At 44.0% G+C, this 5,532-nt stretch overlaps 1 protein-coding gene across 3 annotated transcripts in view; it reads right to left on the bottom strand.

Moving 5' to 3' along the window:
- Nucleotides 1–2,890: 2,890 nt before the first annotated feature.
- Nucleotides 2,891–5,532, bottom strand: part of LOC144132344 (uncharacterized) — a 206,626-nt gene continuing 203,984 nt past the window's right edge. For all 3 annotated transcript variants that reach the window (XR_013314788.1, XR_013314790.1, XM_077664672.1), the window contains exon 13: nucleotides 2,891–5,532. This exon is cut by the window's right edge and continues 1,682 nt beyond it. The gene's annotated coding sequence lies outside the window, so the exon portion shown is untranslated.

Raw genomic sequence — 5,532 nt, 5'->3', positions numbered from 1 at the left:
CGGGCTTATTGGTGGTGATCCAAAACAACAAGCGTATATTCCAAAGCAGCCGTTGCTGAAATGCTTTCCCACTTTGCATTGTTGAAGCTAGACAGTTTGGACGTTGCTGGTTTGACATAAACGCGGAGACCACTAGAGAGCAGCGGAGGATGCTACGTAACTTTTTAAAGTATTGCCATGAAGTTCCGTTCATTGTATCGTTCATTGTATGAACATCAAAATCGTTTCTCTCAGTTAAAGCTGAAAAACTGTTATGCAGTGATGTCCTGAATTCCTCTATTTTCCCTCTGACCGTTAACTCGTTGATGGACTTCCTCTTCACTAGCTTCTTCTGTTCCCTCTTTAAGTCAAAACTAATTCGAGACTCTATCATTCTGCGGTCGCTACAACGCACTTTTTCGAGGTCGTCCACCTCGTACACAATGCCAGGTTGAGTGCATAATATGAAGTCGATTTCATTTTATTCTCACCATTGGAGCGTTTCTAGGTCCGCATCCTGTTCTCTCGTTTGCGGAAGAAGGTATTCATGATCCGTAAATTATTTTCATCTCTGAACTCTACTAGCAACCCTCTCCAGCTACTCCTAGAAACTATCCCATAGTCGCCTACCACCTGCTCGCCAGCCTGCTTCTTGCCCACCTTCACACTAAAGTCGCCCATCAGTGCAGTGGAGCGCATATGGCAGGTTCTCTCACATCATCAGTGACATGTTTACCAATATTCCTCCAGACAAAAATTTGCAACAGCTGTATCTTGCCTATACTCACCTACAGCGCAGAAATGTGGAGGCTAACGAAAAGGGTTCTGCTTAAATTCAGGAGAAGCAATAAGCCATGGAAGAAAAATTATAAGTTTAACGTTAAGAGACTGGAAGCGGGCAGAGTGAATGAGAAAAAAAACGCGTGTTAATGACATACTTGTCGAAATCAAGAGGAAGAAACGGGCTTGGGCAGGACATGTAATGCGCACGCAAGATAAATGCTGGTCTTTAATGGTAACGGAGTGGATTTCAAGAGCAGGCAAGCGTAGCAGTGGCTACGGGAGGTTATATGGGCAGATGAGGTTAAGAAATTTGCAGACATAGGCTGGGCGCAGCTGGCAAAGGACCGGGTTAATTTGAAAGACATGGCAAAGGTCTTTGCCCCGCAGTGCATACACTGAGGTTGATGAATATGATGATGATCGGTACAGTGTATTGTGAATTTACTTTGTTCATTGCCGATTACACGTCTTCATAGAAGCTTTCAACGGTCTGCTCATCATGGCTGGATGCAGGCACGTAGTCCGGCACCACCTTCAGCGTGTACCTTATATTCAGCCTAACTACGATAGCTGCCACCCTATCGTTAATACTACAGAACTCCTCTGCGTTGCCAGCTATATCCTGATTATTGAGGAATCACACCTAGCTCTCGTCTATCCGCTAATCCGTGACAGCACAGTATTTGCCCGTCCCTCAGTACTTTATACGCCTCATATGTGATCCTAACTTCACTAATCTCTGTGACATATCAATTTATGCCAGCTAGCTCCTCGAAGGCAGTTGTAGGCTAGACTCACTAAACAAGGTTCTAGCGTTAAACGCTGCCAGTTAGGATTCCAATGGCGGCCTGTGTCAAAGGTCTTGCCCTCCGCTGTGCCACAGATCTGACCGCTGCTTTGGCCATTTGCTCCTCAGCCGCTGGGGACTGATGGCCGAGGGTTAATTGGTTTGTTCATAGAAGGTTGTGGCCAAGTACGGTACCAGGGTGGCCAGTGTTGTCGCTTCTGGTTACCGAAATCAGGCCGCACCCCAGGCGTACTTATACAATTCTATCGAAGGGACGAATTTTTTTTCAAACCGGGTGGAGATTTGCGCGGCACTGGGGTTCAAACCCCGGTCCTCTTGCTCACGAGGCGGACGCTCTACCTCTACGCCATTATCGCAAACTACTGGGTACTACCGGGGCACCGGGGTCTATCGGGTATTGCTTCCCATCTACAGTGATTTCCTTAATTTTCACCAAAGCAAGAGCTCTTGCCTCCGCTACCGTCGCCACTGCGAAGGTGTTGTTGGTGGGTTGAACTCTGATGTGTAATTCTCCCGTCACTGAGCAGCTCAGTGTGAAGTGCGTGCAGGATGCTTGGAGCTGGGAGGTTCTCCCAGGAGAGACCGCCTCGCGGCGAAAGACGACTCGGATTTTTCCCATCAGCTGGGCAGCGAGTTGTTTGCTTTTATTTACGACCACTCGAGTCATGCGTAGCAGCTGCGGCGTCTCTTTGAACGCGATCGAGAGTTGTCTGGAAAGATGCAGCGTCCGGTGGCGCACCGGAGTTGCTGGCGTTTGGCTTACCTTGAACCGAGGCCGTTGACGGTTGTTTTGGTGGCGAATTGAAACCCAGGGTCCAATTGTGATAAGCACGGATCATATTTTGCCACTTAACAGGGTGAGAGTCCAGCGGGTTTATGGTCTCAACACTTATGGGCTCCTCGATGGCTGTTATGGAGTAAGGAACGCGGCGCGCCGGCGAGGATCGCCTCGATGAGGCGAGGCTTCATGCAGTGGCGTGGCTGCCGGAAACGAATTCACCACACGGTTCACAGAGATCATGGGGCACTTCCAAAAGATGGTAGCGGTCAGGGTACGTGTACCTTCCTAGATCCGTGCATGGCCTTGGTGGTGTGTCCTAGGAAGGTTGTAGCTGGACACAGGCACCAGACATTGGCATAGCAGATACGACATGCGTGCGCTCTCTAGGGCTCCATATCGGCCTGCCTCACAACAGTGTGCATACGCAACACAACTTACTGTCATGCACACCCAAACGCATTCACTTCGTGCTCCTCTAACACGCTTCATCCAACGACCTTTTATTTATTTATTTATTTATTTATTGTACCCTCAGGGCCCGAAGGCATTACAGAGGGGAGTGGGAATACATAAAAATTTAGCCTAAACAGCAACAACAAGGAGGGAAAACAAAAATAATCCAGGAATACATAAAAAGTGAAAACACAGGAAGGCAATAAGATTAGAATGCAGTGGGGATATATTAAAACAGTGTGTAGACAGTAAAAAGGCAATTTTTATACAGTAATAAACGACACATACTCAGAAAGAAACATTAAGGACTTTACGAAATGCATTGTTATCGGAAATACCTGCGATGTCGTGGGGAAGGTGATTCCAGCTGACACAAGTTCGGGGTATGAATGAGTCATGAAAACATTTGGTGTGACAAGATGGGATTCCAACTTTATGACGGTGATCAACGCGTGCTGATATGTAACATGGTCTAGACAGTAACTTAGGATTGAGAAAGCTGTTGTGGTAAATTTTATGAAAGAGACACAATGAGGCTATTGATCTGCGGTGGGAAAGAAGTGGTAGGGACAAACTTGATTTCATGGCGGTTACACTGCTTGTTCGGTGATAATTAGAAAGAATGAAACGGCATGCGCGGTTCTGTACAGCTTCCAAATCTGAAACGAGTGAATCGATGCCAGGGCTCCAGACAGATGCAGCATATTCTAACTTGGACCGAACCAATGTTTTATAAAGTAATAATTTTATTGAAGTAGATGAACGTGAGAAATTTCTGCGAAGGTACCCAAGCATGCGATCAGCGTTATTTATTATGTATTCAACGTGAGTTTTCCAAGACAGGTTACAAGAAACGTAAACACCCAGATATTTATAACATGACACGGTTTCGAGAGACACGTTGTTAATGTGATAAGAAGAAGGGGCATTAGAGAGACGAGAAATGCGTACATGTTTACACTTATTAATGTTAAGTTGCATGTTCCAAGTAAAACACCAGTCAAGAACCTTGTTAATATCGGATTGAAGACAAGAGACATCATTACCATCTTTAATTTCGCGGTAAATAACACAATCATCGGCAAAAAGATTAATTGAAGAAGAAATGTTAGCCGGTAAGTCATTTATATAGATGAGAAAAAGGAGGGGCCCAAGAACTGATCCCTGAGGCACGCCTGAACGGACAGGCAAAGAATGAGAGTTTATATAGTTCGCTATTACGAATTGTGAACGGTTAGAAAGAAAGCATTGCAGCCATGCAAGGACATTAGGGTCTATGTTAAGATTGCTTAATTTAAAAAAGAGAAGCTAATGTGAAACAGTGTCAAACGCTTTCTAGAAGTCCAAAAATATGCAATCTGCCTGAGCCCCGTGGTCAAGGATGCAATGAAGGTCATGTGTGAAACATATAAGCTGAGTTTCGCATGAAAAAGACTTACGAAAACCATGCTGGGCAATGCTGAAAAAGGAGTTAGATTCTAAAAAAGAGATGAGATGAGAATATATGACGTGTTCCATGATCTTGCACGGAATACTAGTGAGTGATATAGGTCTAAAGTTATCAGGAGAATGTTTACTTCCGGACTTATGCAGTGGAATCACCTTCCCAATTTTCCAATCATTGGGAATACAACCTGTTGCAAGAGACTGCTCAAAATATTTAGTAAGAATTATGGAACAATAGTACTTTGTATTAATTAAAAACTTCGAATTAAGGTTGTCAACACCGCAGGAAGAGGAAAGCTTAAGATTTTCTATGATGCGCTGGATGCCTGACGCGCCGAATATAACTGGATCCATAGGAAGAGCATCAAAAACAGGGCACAGGCGATGAACAAGAGAAACGTTGGTAGAAAATGCCGCAACAAATATATTGTTTAGAACAGAAGCACATTCGTATGGAGGAAAGGCAACACCATCAGAAGAAGTAAGTAGTATTATGGCAGGGTCTTTCTTGTTAACTACATTCCAAAATTGTTTTGGATTATTGACCAGCATAGCAGGCAGTGTGTGGTTAAAAAATGTGTCCTTTGCGTTTTTTAGCGCACCTTTCTACTCTGCAGCTGTGGAAAAGTAGGCCTCCCATCGTTGTTTAGAATTCAACAACTTCGCAGAGCGGAACAAGCGCTTCTTTTTATTGGAGAGTCTTTTTAAAAGATTATTAAACCAAGGTGATTCCCGATCGCACTTCAAAGATCTTAATGGTACAAAAGTGTTAATGAGATGTTCAACGATATCCTTGAACAAATCCCAGTTAGCGTAAAGAGAACGCTGTGAAAAGCCTGGTAAGTAATCATCCAAAAAACCAGCTAGTTCGCCGTTAATAGCATTAAAGTCAGCCCGTTTATAATCTCTAATGTGTTTAGTCTGACTAACTCGGATAGATACAGGAATTTGTACATCAAAATGCAGCAAAGAATGATCACTGAGACCAGGTAGGTAAAAAATCGAAGGGATATGATCAGGCACGTTAGTTAGAACAAGATCTAAAACATTCGATGAGGATAAAGTAGTTCGAGTAGGTTTAGAGACTAACTGCGAAAGATTGAAATCCATACAAGTTGACAAAAACTTTTTACACTCAGTAGAAAAAGAGCTGAGATAAGGTGATGTACTAGTCCACACGATACTAGGGTAGTTAAAGTCACCAGCTAAGACAATAGGTGTACTCGGAAATCGTACAGTGATCATGTTAAGGGAATCATGCAATTCATCAACGAATGTATGG

This window comes from Amblyomma americanum, chromosome 5, assembly GCF_052857255.1.
Source record: "Amblyomma americanum isolate KBUSLIRL-KWMA chromosome 5, ASM5285725v1, whole genome shotgun sequence".
In the NCBI taxonomy this organism is placed as follows: Eukaryota; Metazoa; Arthropoda; class Arachnida; order Ixodida; family Ixodidae; genus Amblyomma; species Amblyomma americanum.
The sequence above is the reverse complement of the archived record's forward strand: the minus strand, read 5'-3'. Positions and strand labels throughout refer to the sequence as shown.